The following is a 17,894-nucleotide window of genomic DNA, read 5'->3' as shown; positions in this document are numbered from 1 at the left end:
ATGTTAATACAGTAAAGTCTCGTTATATCGATATTCTCGGGAGTCTGAAAAAATATCGATATAACCGGACTATCAATATATCCGATCCTGCGGCATGTAAATTTTCTCCTTGCGTTCATAGAAATAGTAGCGTAATAAGCACTACTATCGATATAACCGATATCGATATAACGAGACTTTACTGTAGTTATTCATTATGTTATGTATATCTAATTATTGTGTGTAGTGCAACATTGGCTTATTCAGTTATGCAAGGTACATCAACATACATTGTACATACAAAGAATCCTTAATACATTTGAAAATAATTATGTTTTGCATTTTTGTCGTGGGTAGATCATTTTGACTTGGTTGTTTTTATAAGTAGCTCGTATGCTTAAAAAGTGTGAGCACCCCTGACATAAACAGATGAGCAAATTAATGCTTTGTGTTGTAAATGGGGGGCAAGCAAAACAAATGGAGCAATGATAACATCAATCAGTTTTGAGCATCTATTTAATCACAGATAGTGAATTATAAGCTTGATGAATGATGCATTAGAAATGATATTTCGCAGTGTATGTCATCTTTGATCGCAATTGAGCAAAGACAGCACTTTTTATGGATTCAAACAAATTGAAATGCAATCTGGAATATGGAAGTAGAGCAGTGACGTGCGGTGAGGTTCATGGCTGGTGAGGCATTGACGTCATCGATGACGTCACCGCTCGTCTCTACTTAGTATTTGAACGGTAAATGTGAAAATTCAGCGATTTTGAAAAAAATCCTAAAACGGTGAAGTTAAAATGGACAAGAACTTTTAAGTACAAATCACTAAATACATATAACTGTTGAATTTATTTTTTCATTTGATATTTCCATGACAGCTTTCCATGATGACAGGTGAGGCACTGCCTCACCTGCCTCCACTGACTGCACGTCACTGAAGTAGAGGCTCTCCACATGCAGGAATGCGGTTTTGGGTCGAGAGGTGTCGACCACGTCCATCACATTAACATAGTTAGTTACACCAATTGCAATAGATGGGAGAAAGACCGTCCAATAAGTTTGCTTGAAACAGAAGTGATGAGCTGCAAGTGATGGGGAAAGTGACTTTCATAACTATAATAAATACATTCATATGGGGAGGTCGCCTATACATTCTTGCAGTATCCCTATTGTCAATAATGGAAATGTAATTGCAGCACGACCATTGAAGACCAACGTTTGAAAGAACTATATTCATGACAAAAAGGAGAAGATTGAAAAAGTAATGGCAGAACTCAAGAAGACTAAGATTAAGAAGAGAAAGTCTTTGACAAAAGCTTCTCTTGGGTGTTCCCTTTTGTTTTAAATTCAGGAGCCACAAAGTTTCAATTGACAAATGAGGCTTGCAGAAGGGAAAGTGGGCTTGTTCCCTTCAATATGACGCCTTATTATAATCCTTTTGATCAAAGTGCTGACAGTCAAATCTGCAAGACAAAGTGAATCCCAAGTGTGAGTTGATCCAAACAACAAATGTTTAATTAGTGTTAAGATAACAAGGGGCAGAGCATGTGATGTTACAGTTCCTTATCACTTGCATAACATCAGACATTCGTGACTGCCACTGCAAAGAGAAATTAATGTTTTTCACACCTTTGTGGTGTCCTCCCATGTGCACAGTGCACTTTGATCTCTGCGCTGCATGGCTCAACCCTGTCAAATTCCCCACATAAATGTGCAAACTACCTCAAGCTTCTCCATTTGTGTGAGCGTCCCAAGGTGAGGCGAGTTCAAGTAGCATAGTGCAAGCCCACAGATGCCCCAAGGACCCCTATGGACTTCGTCTCCATAATGATTTTCGCACAAGAAGGCCACTCGCGTCATAATTATGTGTACTGCATTTTTCGGTCTATAAGGTGCACCCCAATGAACGGCGTATTTTCAAACTTTTTCCATATATTGTATAAGACGCACCACTCTATAAGCCGCACTTTCAATGAATGACAAAGGTTTGCCAAATATAATATATACATGTTTTTTTTCTCTTATGGAATGGTTTTGCACATTTACATTTGCACAGTACACAGTTGACATTTTTATTTTGTTATGCTTAGAATATCTTGTTTTCTGTCCTTTCACCCCACCCCAACCCCATCCCTTTTAAATTGCTGATGTGGACTACAAATTTCCCCATTGTGGGACGAATAAAGGTATTCTGATTCTGATTCTGATTCTGATAAAAGCTTCCCAAATATAAGACACACCTATTATAACGCGCTATATTAGCTTATGCACTACTTCTTCTGCAGAGGGAAATGGAGTGGAAAATACCATTATTCAATTCCAACGGAACGAGACTTGCTTTCACAGAAAACACAGACTTCAAAACGATATATATATATATATATATATATATATATATATATATATATATATATATATATATATATATATATATATATATATATATATATATATATATATATATATATATATATATACACGTATATGTGTGTGTGTAATTTTCATATACGTTACATTCATTACATAAAACTGAATTAATTCAAGCCTTTTAGTGTTTTAATTGAAAGGGAGAGAAAGTTTGGGACAGTGAGTTCAAAAAATTATAGGAACTGTTTTTCTGTTTGAGAATTACTGTCTACTATGACAAAACAAGGTCCGTAAGGGTATGATTGAAGGACAAGAATGATTTTCTGATTGTCAGTTAATCCTTTCTGCTTGAGAGACCATTTTCTCTGTTTTAAATAATGTGCGTTTCCAAATGTGGACCATTAAGAAAAAAAACATCTCAGCCAGAGTGACATCGTTTTGACTTTCTTTGAGGTTCAGTCTGTACTTTATAGAATATGGTCTGCTGATAATTTGCTCCCTCTCATGTCTCGTGCCATCTGGATCGACGGCGATTGCCATGGCAGCACTCCCAGTATCATCTCCCTTTCAGGGATGAAAATCATCACCAGCTGATGCAGAACTATTGGATGGATTCATCCAGCTAATGGCTGCTTGTGCCACCAGCCGCTTTGGCAGGTCACCATGTTTCTCTTAAAAAAATCTACTTTGTGGGTGATTGTGATGGGCAAATATAGCAGCAGCGTATTTTCTTTCTTTGATTGTGGCTCCCCTATTAAAGACAGCTTTGGTTGCGTTTATGGGCTGAAAGTAATAACCTATTATAAGCATATCATATTGCCTATTGCTCTAAATTGTATGTGCAACAATAATGCCTAATTTGGCTCAATTTAAAGCTACATTGCCTCTCAATCAGTTTTTCTATGACGACTTGAAAAATTAAGGATTGAACAAAGTTCATGTTGGGCTCCCAATATCTTTTTTTGTGTCCCTTTATTTCCATTGGCTTTTCAGAAGTGTCCCTGTTCAAAAGAGCTAAACTATATGTTTAAAAATTATATGGCAGGTCGGCAGTGGGTCTCACGCACACTCAGTCAAATCCCATGTTGGTGCGCCATAAGCACCACATGACTTTTTGACAAAAGCCATGTCAACACTAGTGTCCCATGCCCCTGAACACAGCGCGTTTTTTCCTCTCTTTGTGTCAACTATGCTCTCCACCTGCTCTGAGCTTCGGGTTTTTGCAGTGCCTTATCTGAAACAATGTTGACAGCAAGGATGAGTTTGACTAGGTTGTAAACGAGTAACCTCGTTTGTGCATAATGTCACTCAGATTCATTATAACGTGTAATTCAGCGATATTACTGGCCTCGATGGAGTACATGTTTTTTTGGATGTTGGATGCATGGCTGGCTTAAAGAGGAGTCTACGATGAGAATAAAGCCAAGCGCCGATGCATATCTATCTATCTATCTATCTATCTATCTATCTATCTATCTATCTATCTATCTATCTATCTATCTATCTATCTATCTATCTATCTATCTATCTATCTATCTATCTATCTATCTATCTATCTATCTATCTATCTGTCTGTCTATCTATCGGGAGATGGAAAGATGGAGAAGGACACGCAGAGGACAGGGAAAATAATTATTCGAGGGGATTAAGATTTGTAGCACAGTCAGATATTCATTAGCATAACTTCATAACATTGCTGCGTCTCTCTGAATAATGGATTCTGATTGAGCCTTCCAGTGAACTACTTCACATTGTCTCATACCTCAGACATTCTATTTATTATGGGATGATGAGCCAATGAGTTATGTGGAAGGGAGGCAGGAAATCAAAAAATAATTCCTCCCCCCATCCAATACACAGAAACCCTATACTTGACACAGTGACGTGCGGTGAGGTTCATGACTGGTGAGGCACTGACGTCATCACAGTCAGATTTCCAAACATATGAACTCTACAGAGTAGCTTATTCACCATTTGATTGGCAACAGTTAACGTGTTTTCTTCAAAATGTCATGTCAGCATTCTTTATATGAACTGTAGCATAGAAAAAAAAAATAAAAAAGACGTTATTATCATGTTACCTTTACTTATAAATGAAGTCCATGCGCCGCTCCTTCTGAAGAAAGGCATCTATACCTTCTTTGTGGAAGCCTTCCTTATCTTTCTTCAGTTTGAAAAGTCTCTCTATTTCTTTCAATTTAGATATGTAATATCCCATTCTGAAAATAAGACCAAGCAACATGAAAAAAATGACTGGATGGTTGCACTTAACTGTTTACTGTAGCTTGTTGTCACTAATTCTATTCTGCAGCCGAGGAGTCGCAAGGAGACTGTGCCTCACCTATGCACACAGTTTTGATAAAAATAAAATAAAATAAACACTGTAGTACAGTGTTTATAATGTAAAGTGACTCTACATTATCTAATTGCCTTTTGTGCAAGCGCTTCTTGTTCATAGGTATTTTGTATTTTTTGGTCCTTATTGACCAGCGTTCTGAGTTTTAATTTTTTGTCGGTGCGTCATTGCGTAGACAAATAAAAACCCCTTTTTTGTACGGTACGCTTGTCTACATCTGCTATTTTGGGAACCAGCTACTTACTTCACTCCAAACAAAGTGCGACTTGCCTTCGCTTAGTTTGGACGTGACGCATAACAATGCTGCGTATATTTTCTTTGGCACATTAAATTGCAACTTCCCATTAAATATCACATTACGTTGAAATATGTGGCATCAGAAGAACTTTAATTTTATTTGTGTATTATTATTTTTTTCCTTACTCCCGAACCAGATAAGTAAGAAATGAATGGAGTGTGAAATCATCACTCCAACACCCAACAAATGCAATTGGAGTGTATCTGCGTATGTTCATATGGATTTTTTTTATGTCACTTGACAGTGTTGTTCTATTGCACTGGGAATGTTATCATCTGCGTCTGTGAGTGTTACTGCGGACAGGCAGCAACCAGCGTGTCGAATCTCGGAATCTTCCTCTGTGGCGAGCAAGGATGGCCGTCCGCCACGTCTTGCTGATGGCAATCACAAATATGATGTGATACATCCCCACACGCAGACATGCGCACACACACAAGTTCATGAATGTGATTGTATTGATGAAGTACCACAGCCACAGCAAGAATGCTCCCCCGTCATCTGCTCCCAAAGCAAATATTTAAAAGGACACAGCTGACTGATGAAAAATTAAAAAAAAATAATTGGAGAGTAAGTAGATAATAGTTTAATGTTGCAAGAAGCTAGTTTAATTCAAATTTCTTCAATGAAGTATGATAATAATCTGAATTTCCCAAGTGCGATGAATGCTCTCCAATGGCTTGAAGGAAAAATAAAAGCCATTATTGCCGTTCATGTTAATTTCATTTTTTGATGTTTTATTTTTCAGTGTGGACATAAACATTTTTTTTGTGCTTATTCCTGTCACATCTTCGTCGACACCAGGAGCGTGCCCCTCCCCTCCTGTCTCTTCCTCCTCTGCTCCTGGAGCGGGCCCCTCCCCTCCCGGCTCTCCGGACTCACGCCCCTGTTCCCCATTTCCTTAATTGTGCCTTCTGGCTATAAAAGCCACCCTTACCGTTTGTTGTAGTCGGACTATTCCTGGAAGTTCCCCGTCACCCAACCGCACGCAGGTCTGTTTTGTCGTTGTTCTCCTACCTTGTCTGACTTTGTTTTTGCCACGTGTGTCTCAGTAAAGACTATTTTTGGAATCAATGTCTCCACCGTGTATTTTGGATCCGACCTTAACTATCGTCCGTCGTCCCTCGAGTTCTGTCACCACTCCTCGAGCGGACGTGACAATTCCTTTTTTCGGCAATTTTCTTTGTCATTGCTGCCCTCATACCAAACATCCAAACTCTCAGGGGAATGCTCATCATGCTCATGCCGCGGGCAATGCATGCATGACAAAACAACACAGGATCAGCGCTAAACCACCTGACCACTAAATGTTACAAAATGTTATTGACTCAGTCATGCAAGCAATTGTCCTTTTAGTCCTGGGGTTTACTCGTTGATGGAGTAAATTAGATGAAATAAAGCCAAAGCCTTTATCCCTACAAACTAACTCATGAAATGGACTGAAGGTGACTGCTTGGCAGGAAACTGAATTGACCCGCTGTTCTCGACCAATTCAAGATGCTGCCTCAGTCTAATGGGGCTACTCTCCTTGCCGTAAATGCCATAACCAAAGTCCTCTTGGCCCGTTTACTAATGATACACTGTCATTGCTCCCAGCACATTCTGACATTGAATGAGTCTCAATATGCAATAAGCAATATTTGAGGGAATGAAATGATTTAGAGGTGACATGATGACCTCAGTCTAAGCCTTAAAAGTGAGACTGGATGAAGTGGAAAATGAGGATCGAATAGACAGGCAGGCAGCCAGCCAGAGAGAGGCAGAAAGATACAGTAAAGTCTCGTTATATCGATATCGGATATATCGATAGTCCCGGTTATATCGACACTATTTCTATGCACGCACGGAGAAAATCACATGCAAACAGGTTCGGATATATCGATAGTCCCGGTTATATCGATATTTTTTCGGGCTCCCTTGAATATCGATATAACGAGACTTTACTGTAGATCGACAGCTGCTGTGACAATTGTGATTGTATTAACCAATATATTTATTTAGGTATTGGCATTTATTTGTTTTTGTGTAAGAGACAGTCCAAGACAACAAATTCAGTCCATATCTTTCATTTAATCGGAAATGTAGGCGGCCGCTGTGAGAATTGAGATTGGAAAAAGTGTTTGTGAAAGAGAAAATTCAGGCTTCACGCACAACAGCTTACTGCCCTACAGGAGAGATCGAGCTTTATGTGATGTTTTTCAGGCGTTTAAAGACACCCGTAACCTTTGAATCGTTTTAAGGTCTAATAGACACTTGAAAATAAAAACAATACAATACAATAGATTTTGATTTATATTGCGCTATTAAAGGCTTTGTGATTATGATTCTATACATAACAGCTCTAGTTGTAACAAAGCGCTTAACATGGACAGCTTTCATATACAGGAAATAAAGTAGTCATAAAGATAGTAGAAAGCACCAGAGAGTGTTACGAAGATCAAGTCGGAATCATGCTGAGTCTAATGCCAAAGAGTACAAGTGAGTTTTCAGACGGGTTTTAAAGACGGGCAGCGAGGGGCCTTGCCCAATGTTCAGTGACATGTCATTTCAGAGTACAACAACAGGGTAAAACAGTACAACTATCGCAATGCATTACACACAGAGCCATATCATCCATCTATCCATCCATCCATTTTCTGATTTGCTTATCCTCACAAGGGTCGCCCATCAAGCAACAACCTATCCCAGCTGTCTTCAGGCAGTAGACATCGGGTAGCTTGGACTAGTTGCCAAGCAATCACAGGTCACAGAGAGACAAATAACCATCTGCGCTCACACTCCGATTTAGGAATAATTTAGAGAGTTCCATTAACTCGCCGTGTATGTTTTTGGGAAGTGGGAGGAAAATTGAATATCGAGAGAAAATCCGCCCAGGCACAGGGAGAATATGCAAACTCCACACAGGAAGGCTGGAGCCGAAATCGAACCCTACATCTTCTCCACTATGAGGCAGACATGCCTACTAGTCAACCACCAAACCGCCCTCGCACAGAGTCAAATAATGTCAAATAGTGCGAGAAGCACAGCATGGATCCATCCGCTCATCCATGCTGAGACAGTTCGCATAACACAACAGGTGCACACTAAACAACTAGAGTGCATGGCAAACTACGGCCCGCGCCCGCAGGCCACATACGGCCCGTTAGGCTTTCTAATCCGGCCCGCCGAATTTGCCCAAATTATAGTACAAACAGTGTCTAAAACTCATGACAAAAAGTTAGCGAACAACAGGGCAGATAACTGAAAAGTTGCCTGCCCCACTTTTCACAACTTGAAGCACAAATAGACAACTAATCACATTAAAGTACATTGTCACAAGTATAAACTTTTTTTTTAAATCAAGAATGTACCTATTACAAATTCTACCTTGCTTAATTTACAGTAAATGTGCATGGCTGTAGATTTTGCTGCAGTAGTCCATTGTCATTGCGGTGCACAATGGAACGTTTGCATTGACTCCTACGAGCCACTAAGCCTCTTTCATAAGTCTCACGTACACTTTACAGTCACGGTTTAATGTAAATTTACGTTTTTTTTAGCGTCACATATGTTGTTAGCTTCTTTTAAATCTTTCTTCTGGTCTGAGGTTCTGTGCATCTATTTTGGAAAATGACATGCAATTGCACGACTTTAAAACGCTTGCGAAAGTCCGGAAGAAAGAAGCAGGCTTCTGATTGGCTGCCGTGCCGAGTATGCAAATTTCACTGCAGGTAGCCTATGTCTGTGTGCTCGGCGACGGTACACGTGTATTGTTTGCGCGTGAAGGCGAGGGCGTCAGTGAGGAGTTTGTTGAGCGCGCGGTCAGGACAAACCATCTATGATTTGGCGGAATTTAACACAAGTAGGTATTATTGAGCTTGAATATTTCGTTGTGTAATAATATGTTTTGAATTTTGAAAGTGATTCCATTTTTCAATAAATGTTGATTTCTTTAACTTTGCCCCTTCGATGGAAACTTATTAAAAACAGTCGCAATCTTGATAAATCACAGTACATGTTATTTTAATCTATTTCCATTTCCTCCTCCAAGTATCTGCAAAATATAGTATGTAAACGCCAGTGACGTGCAGTCAGGGGAGGCTGTGCCTCACCTGTTATCATGGAAATATCAAATGACAAAATAATTTAAACAGTTATATTTATTTTGTGATTAGTACTTTAACGTTCTTTTCCATTTAACTTCACCATTTTTTGATATTTTTTCAAAATTGCTGAATTTTTACATTTACCGTTCATATACTAAGTAGAGACGAGCGGTGAGGCACCAGCCGGCTGAGCCTCACCGTGGATTGAGCAATCACTATGCTAACTGTGCTGGCTTGCTCTGCTGTGAGACAGAATTGCTGTCCCTCTGCATATCGCTATTAAAGTGTTCAAAAGCTTTTAGTATTTGAACTAAATTTCCACAGTTTAGCTGGTATAATGTACAGTCACTGTACATTATACAGTCACTGTACATTATAAACACTGTACTACAGTGTTTATTATTATTTTTTAATCAAAACTGTGTGCATAGGTGAGGCACACAGTTCTCCTGCCTCATGACAGGGGGCGCTGGTGATTACAAATTCTTCTTGCGACTCCTCGGCTGCAGAATAATAGAATTAGTGACAGCAAGCTACAGTAAACAGTTAGCAAGTTAAGTGCAACCATCCAGTCATTTTTTCGTGTTGCTTGGCTTATTTTCAGAATGGTGGATTATATATCTAAATTGAAAGAATTTTCTCAACTGGACTTTCAATCGAAGCAGGAGATAATAATTTAAGGAAGACCTACACCGGACTATAGCTCACAAACAGTGAGGGATGAATGTAAATCTCCCGGACAGCTTCTCAGCTTTTTGGCCAAGAAGGATCTAATTGAAACTATTCCTGAGGCGATAAAGTTGCTCCAGCTCGTGCTCACTGTTCTAGCTACTACAGCAACAGTGGAGCGGTCATTCTCAGCACAAAAGACTGCAACATACAGTTGGAACAGGACTGATCAAGGACAGTGATCTCCATTGAGACAGAGAGACTTGGACTTCATTTATAAGTAAAGGTAACACAATAATAACATTTTTTTAATTCTTTTTTTTGATGCTACAGTTTGTATACAGTATATAAAGAATGCTGACATAACATTTTAAACAACTGTTGCCAATCACATGGTGAATACACTACTCTGTGGAGTTCATATGTTTGTAAATATGACTGTGATGACGTCAGTGCCTCACCAGCCATGAACCTCACCGCACGTCACTGGTAAACGCCATATTCCTTGACACAAATTTATTAACTGATCAGGGATATTTTTCACATTTGAAAGACAGTTAATAAATTGGGTTGTAGTGTTCTTACTGTGCTATGAGGTTTGTACATACTACATTTAAAGGACAACCGGCACCATTTTTTGTTTTTGTTTCCCACTGACATCAGAAAAACGTTTTATAGCATCTAAAATACCCAAATCAGGCAGGCTGATATTTTTAGTTAAATGAAAAACACCAATAAAAATGACTTCAAATGAATCCGGAAATGGTCAGTTTCAGAAGGTCCCACCCCCCTGTTCGTGACGTCACGCCAAGACGTCTTGCCTTTGATCGAGAATCAAAACAATGGCCTCAGATTCGGAGAAGATGTTTTCTTGTTACTCATCCAGTTATGAATATGATTCAAATAGTTCTAAAGAGGAAAGCATAAATGTTTGCAATTGATTCAAGGAGTCCTCCCATATCAATTCGAGCCGTCAATGACAGCAATGTAGCACCCAGAAAATGCAGAAGATTGCGCCCAAGCTCCGTTGGAAATGGGCTGATTTGTCAGCTGGGAATTTGTGAATATCAAATACAGTAAAGTCTCGTTATATCGATATTCAAGGGAGTCCGAAAAAATATCGATATAACCGGGACTATCGATATATCCGACCCTGTTTGCATGTAATTTTCTCCGTGCGTGCATAGAAATAGTATCGATATAACCGGGACTATCGATATATCCGATATCGATATAACGAGACTTTACTGTAGTTGTCTTGGTGCAACACACAACGATTCACCATGGCGTTATTTATGTGTTTTCTTTCTAATTTCACCATCAACACGGATCAACACGAAGTTTTCAGACCAAACAAAGTACCTAAAATGCATTGTATGTCGCTTTCTCGGTCAGGGGCGGTCCAAACGTGACGTCACATGGGGATCGTCATCAACTCGAAAACAAGACTTCATGAATATTCAGCGCAAATCTTAAAACGTAAACTATAGCTATATGCTGTGGAATCATTGTAAAATACGCTCAGTCGAAGTCATTTGAAGTGATTTTATAAATTATGGACATAACTTGTTCAGAGTATTTCCGGCCCAAACACTCCCTCCAAATGCTCCTGGCCCGGCCCCTCTGTCAAATTTTAGAAACCAATGCGGCCCGCGAGTCAAAAAGTTTGCCCACCCCTGAACTAGAGGTATATTTTCTGCATAAAATGTAGAAAAAAAGAGTTTGAAAGAAGAAATGGGTTGTGTGCATGTGTACTGTTTAAAATAATGTTATGTATTCTCGTGAGGCCAGATGGTTGTCATAGAGATATGTGATTTAGTTGTGTCGAGGCTACTCCACAGACGCGCCATGCAGTTTTAATGGCATACTTCCTCTCCTCTATCGTACATGTCTCACACTGTGATAGAGTTGCTTTGTATGATTTCAGTTCATTGGACCGGGAGTTTAAGAACTGAAAAGCAATTCTGGAAATTTGGCAACAAGCACATTTTCAGATGTACATTTACATTAACATCTTATATTGAAGACAATATATCAAGTAAACTGTCAATAAGCAAGATATGTGGGGTACAGTGTACTTTTCATCATGTGAGTGATAAGTGTTCTCAGTAAAAACTGTGACAAGATTATTATTAATAATATTAGACTTATTATGAAAAAGCAGAAGAGTCGGAAAATGTGAGGTAATACAACTATGAGAACTTCAATCGTAGCTCAACCTTGGGTAGGTCATATAAGTCCACGCATTGACTGCACACACATTGACTGTCAACCATAATTGGCCCCTTGCCAATATGTTCATATGCATTCCAATACGATTATAATGGCTTTTCATCTTGAAGCTCAAGAGAGTTAATTAAACTGGCGACATTTTGGAACGGCAAGGATTTAAGGTTCAAATGACCTTGATTAGAGAGGTGACATTCTAGGATGGATAGCTCCTCTCGTCGATGCACTTAAGATTGCTGTTATCACTCAGTGATGTTTGCCAGATGACCTGTTGCTCAATGTTTAAAAGGAACTTCTAAATTCATTCCGCAAATGGTCATAGAAAACTCCACTACAGTGATGATATTGTTGGGAATGCACAAACTGCAAAAAGGGAGATTTCTATTGAACATTTAAAAATGTATTATTTGGAGTCTGCAACTAACCTAAAGTGAATATTTATGACCTGTGGGAGGAATGTGAAACTCGCATTAATCCACCACAAGGACGACAGGTGTCTGATGCGCTGAGTGATTCCTGCTGGAATTACGAATCATTCAAGGAGCTTTTCAAAGCGTGCTTTGACCCCTCTTAAAGCCAATTTGCCTTCAGTCTACCATTGGCCTATTATTCCCACCTTGATGAAACATAAAAGGAGGAACTGCATGACTGCGGGAAATGAAGCATGCAGTATACATCGGGACAAGGAACCGATTTGGAATGAAATATATCTTGAGGAAAGTGTTAGAGATAAAGTGATCTTCAAAGACAGGGTCAGAGACTGGTTCTGATCACAATACTACATTGAAATATTTATCACCCCCCTCAAGCCCAACTTGAAAGTGATGATCTTCTCCAAGGCCAAGCCTCTCCATTGAGATGCACAGAAGCATATAAAGTGAAGAGCAAGGAAAGTAGTTCATTCCCAGAAGACCACAAATGAAACAAGACATGACCTGAAGTTGGGATCCACTTAATTGACTGTCAAATTATTTGAGTCTGCTTCTCCCTTAAAGTCTGCTTCTCCCTTAACTGTCACAAAAGAGATTCTCCAAAGCCAAAAGAGTCAGGATACTTTGGCAACTTTTGTCATGTAACTCCAGTGAACAAAATATTAGGCAGACCACATACACACGGCAAATTGGTTGAACTTCAGCTCCACGCAATCGGGTGACCAAATAGGATGTGAGACAATATTTTTCAAGGGCAAATACTTTGGAAAGAATAGCAAGTCTGTTTAAGGATTCTAAGCATATCCTTCATTTCAATTGAGGCCTTCTCTCCATTTTGCAGTGTACAGTTTTGTTTTATGATGTAAATGGGGCTTGTTGTAAAATGAAAATGGCTGAATCAATGAGTTCCTTTATTCAGCAAATACACAATCGCAATTTCAAGATTCAGTTTTACAAGCTGACAAGATTCAAGTCCATTGCATACCCTGCCTTTGCATGTGTTACGGCAATTCGCTATATGAACACATTTTAAACATCTGTTTTTGTATTTCAGCAAAAAAAATCTGCGTGGGTTTTCTCCGGGTCACCCGATTTCCTCCCACATTACAAAAAACATGCATGGCAGCCTATTTGAACACTGAAAAATTGTCCCAAGGTGTGAGTGTGAGAGCGAATAGTTGCTTGCGTTTGTGTGCCCTGCGATTGGCTGGCAACCAAATCAGGGTTTCCACCGCCTAGTGCCCGAAGATGGCTGGGATTGGCTCCAGCACCCCACGCGAACCTAATGAGAAATAAATAAATAAGTGGTATAGATAATGGATGAATGGGTGGCATAAAATCCTACAGCCGAGTACTGTATCAAGATGTATCAAAACATATATTTGCGTGGCTCACCTGAGCAGAGGAAAAAAGAAAGGCACATACAAATATCAAAGCAGGAACACACTCCACCTGTTCCCTGAGGACTTATTATAAGGCTGCCTTCAAAGAGGATAAACCCTTTATCAATGTACTCAAGATAACTGGAACCTCATTGCAGACCTTTGTCTGGTTTTGAGTTTTAGGCTGTCAATCAAACCCTAGAAGCAACAGTATATTCAAATGGCCAATACACCTGAGAAACCACTCTTGAGATACGACCAATTGAAATTTAAATAGGTTGACCAACGGTTACATAAAACGATGACTCGTCTGTCACAACCATCGATGTTGAATACGCCTGAAGACTGTGAAATTCAGTGGCGGTTGGTGCAGATTTCACATTCTTCTATCAACCGGAATAATCCTTTGATGAAATGCATTTGCAAACAATGTAAAATAATGCACAACAACAAGTTAAATGTAAGCCCTTTATGATCAACCCACTGAAAATGGCAATCACAATAATGAGATAAAATGAAAACATTTTAGTGTCCTAAAATCTCTAAGGCGGCGCGAAATTGGATGCCTTGTTTCATGATGCAAATATACAAAAATATGTGCACACGTTTCTCACTGTTATGCAAACCCTACATCATGTTTATGTGACAGCACAATCTTTTAGTTGAGTTTGTCAGCGAGGCAAACAAATGTCTCAAACAATGAAATATTGTACATATTCCGCCACTGTAAAAATAAGTTGATTTGTCCATCACAAATACATTCATATTCAAGCCTACTTTTTTTAACCTTCTATAAGGCAGTGGGCCCCACGGCAGTGATTTTGAACCACCTTTATGAGACATACTGGGAAGGCACGGCACAGCCCATCCCCAATATTAGCATGTATGGGAGCTAAGTAGATGGACTGGCTAGAATATAAATCGATTGATGAGCAATTTGCCCATCTGTCGAATGAAACAGGACCTGGCAGATGATGGTCAGGGATTACAAATGGACAATCTACAAGAGCAGAAAGATTGTTTGGAGATTGCTGTCAAGTTGCCACCGTGCAATACCATCTAGTCAGACCGACGGACTTTCACGGATGGCTGACACAGAAACAGAACAACTCCAGCCTAAACCGGTGAGCTTGCTTGCTTGCTGGCTGTGCCCAGCAGCTGCTAAAAGTGATTTGCTAAAATTGCCCCAATCTCCCACTTTCGGCCATTAAGATCACATTGCCTGTGTAAAGAAACATTGTAGCCTAGAAGTGATTGAGATGGACTTGTTTATTCTGAGTGAATCCAACCTGTTGCCTAAACCTGGTCCAAAACCTGTTGACCCTGCCTTGCACTCGATTTCCCGATCCCCGTCAACTAGAAACACTCAAGACCCCCCCCCCCCCCCACACACACACACACACATATACACACATCTACACACACAAACAACACACATGACTCTTACATATCAGTATCTAAATTGTGTTGCTCCAGTCTGATGAGCAACTTCTAATGACCAGGCAGAAACGCCAAGGCAGCCACTGACGTGTTATTCTACATCACATATAATTTGAAAAAAATTGAAAACGGAGAGAAAGAGCCAGGAAAAGAAGATGAGATACATTTCTTCCAATGCCTAAACTGTGACACGTCAACACATATTTTCTTTCTTTGAATATACAGGTTGTTCTGCAGTTATTGCATAGTGTGTGTATGCAGACGCACCACTGCAACACGGTCACATTTTCCTTAAATTGTATAGTAGAGTGTAAAATGGGCAGGAATTACTAAATATTTCTGATTGCAACCACCAAATTACCACTTCTCTCGAGTCTACAAGATGAGACTCGATCAAATTGGTGCGGCTGGAGTTCAGCCCATGGCCCAAACATGATTCTTTATCTCGACACATGCTGAGAAAAAGTGGGATCATTGAAGGCATGTGTGTGTGTGTATGTGTGTGCCTGTGCAAGGGTGTGTGTGCATGTGCACGCGTGTGCGTGTGTGTGCGTTCACCCTCAGTGGCACACCCCTCAAGGTTGTGTGCGTGTGATGACCCATCAAGCCTCCAAAGCTTTTGGCAGATTGCGTACTCGTGTGTTCGAAAACAACCACTTAAGAACTCCAACAAAAGTCGCAGTCTACCAAGCAGTGTGTGTGTCCACGCTGCTATATGGCGCAGAAGCCTGGACCGTCTATCGACGCCATGTGAGACGCCTTGATGCATTCCACATCAGGTGCCTCCAACGAATCCTTGGCATCACCTGGCAGGATCGTGTTCCACACACCGACATCCTTCAACGCACTGCCTCCACCAGTATCGAGGCCATACTGGCAAAGAGGCAACTTCGGTGGGTTGGACATGTCATCCGGATGCCTAGCTGCCGCTTGCCTCGACAGGTGCTTTATGGACAACTCTTGTCAGCGAAGAGGAACCCTGGTGGTCCTAAGCTGCGATACAAAGACCATCTTAAACAGACTCTAAAGAACTGCAACATCAAGCCCAGCGATCTGGAGTCTGCTGCAGCGAACAGGCCACTGTGGCGCTCCTTATGCCACGAAGGGGTGACACAACTTGAAGACAAGCGTACCCAGAGGAGGATCGTGCGGCACGAGCAAAGACACCTTTGTGCTGCTTCAGTGCCGCCTCGCCAGCCCGGTCCTGGCCTCACATGTCCTGAATGTGGCAGGATTTGTGGCTCCAGAATCGGGCTTCATAGTCACCTACAGTGGCATCGCCGCCAGCGCCAATAACCACTGTCCAATACCCCACAAAGCAATGGAAGCGACGTCATCCTCGACTTCGATGGACTGCCAAGAGAGTGTGTGTGTGTGTGTGTGTGTGTGTGTGTGTGTGTGTGTGTGTGTGTGTGTGTGTGTGTGTGTGTGTGTGTGTGTGTGATACAAAAACAATACAAAAGAGCTTTCTGAAAACTTTCAACACAATCACAAATTAAGAATTCTTAAGTTTTTTGTTTTGCTTGCTTTCTAGAACTCTATAAACTATCATGGCTGTTGTCATAACTTCATAATAGGTATCTCAGTCTGGTCATCCATTCCCTTAAATGATCTTTTGAGAAGAAAACCCAAAGCAGTATGTTTACCCCGCCTGTCGACATGACCACCATTGCATGGGTTCCTAAGGAAACAGAATATGCTCTGGACATAAAACATGTTTTTGCTTTTCAGCTTTATTTTTTTCTTCCTGTGAATCCTGCATCTGAACGATTCTTTGAAATAACCAGAACAAAGTGATATAGATACTATAAATATTGTAAACCTATTCCTTAAAAAGAGTAATGGCTTCTCCACAACAGAGGGGCACATTTTGTTCAGTCACATTTCAACTCGATACAATATTTAAAGGACAACCGACAACATTTTTTTGTTTCCTAAAAAACGTTTTATAGCATCCATCCATCCATCCATCCATCCATCCATCTTCTGCCGCTTATCCGGGGTCAGGGCGCGGGGGCAGCAGCTTCAGTAGGGAAGCCCAAACTTTCCTCTCCCCAGCCACTTCTCCTAGCTCGTGGCGGATCCCAAGGCGTTCCCAGGCCAGCTGGGAGACATAGTCTCTCCAGCGTGTCCTGGGTCGTCCCCGGGGTCTCCTGCCAGTGGGGCATGCTCGGAACACCTCACCAGGGAGGCATCCTGGGGACATCCTAATCAGATGTCACCACATCTGGTTCCTCTCTATGTGGAGGAAAAGCGGCTCGACTTTGAGCCCCTCCCGGATGACCGAGCTTCTCACCTTATCTCGAAGGGAGAGCCCGGACACCCTACGGAGAAAGCTCATTTCGGCTGCTTGCATCCAACATCTTGTTCTTTCGGACACAACCCATAGCTTGTGACCATGGATGAGGGTTGGGACGTAGATCGACCGGTAGATTGAGAGCTTTGCTTTTTGGCTCAGCTCCTTCTTCACCACGATGGATCGGTACAAAGTCCGCATCACAGCAGACGCCGCACCGATCCGGCTGTCGACCTCTCGCTCCCTTACACCCTCATTCGTGAACAAGACTCCCAGATACTTAAACTCCTCCACTTGAGGCAAAATCTCCTCCCCGACCTGGAGAGGGCACTCTAGCCTTTTCCGACTGAGAACCA

General features: G+C 40.9%; 1 protein-coding gene across 5 annotated transcripts in view; it reads right to left on the bottom strand.

The window, feature by feature from the left end:
• Positions 1–17,894, bottom strand: part of arvcfb (ARVCF delta catenin family member b) — a 263,119-nt gene that overhangs the window by 191,357 nt on the left and 53,868 nt on the right. The window lies entirely within an intron of this gene.

Source organism: Hippocampus bargibanti, linkage group LG04 (genome assembly GCF_051943395.1).
Source record: "Hippocampus bargibanti isolate YZ-2025 linkage group LG04, ASM5194339v1, whole genome shotgun sequence".
In the NCBI taxonomy this organism is placed as follows: Eukaryota; Metazoa; Chordata; class Actinopteri; order Syngnathiformes; family Syngnathidae; genus Hippocampus; species Hippocampus bargibanti.
This window is presented reverse-complemented; position numbering and strand designations above follow the sequence as displayed.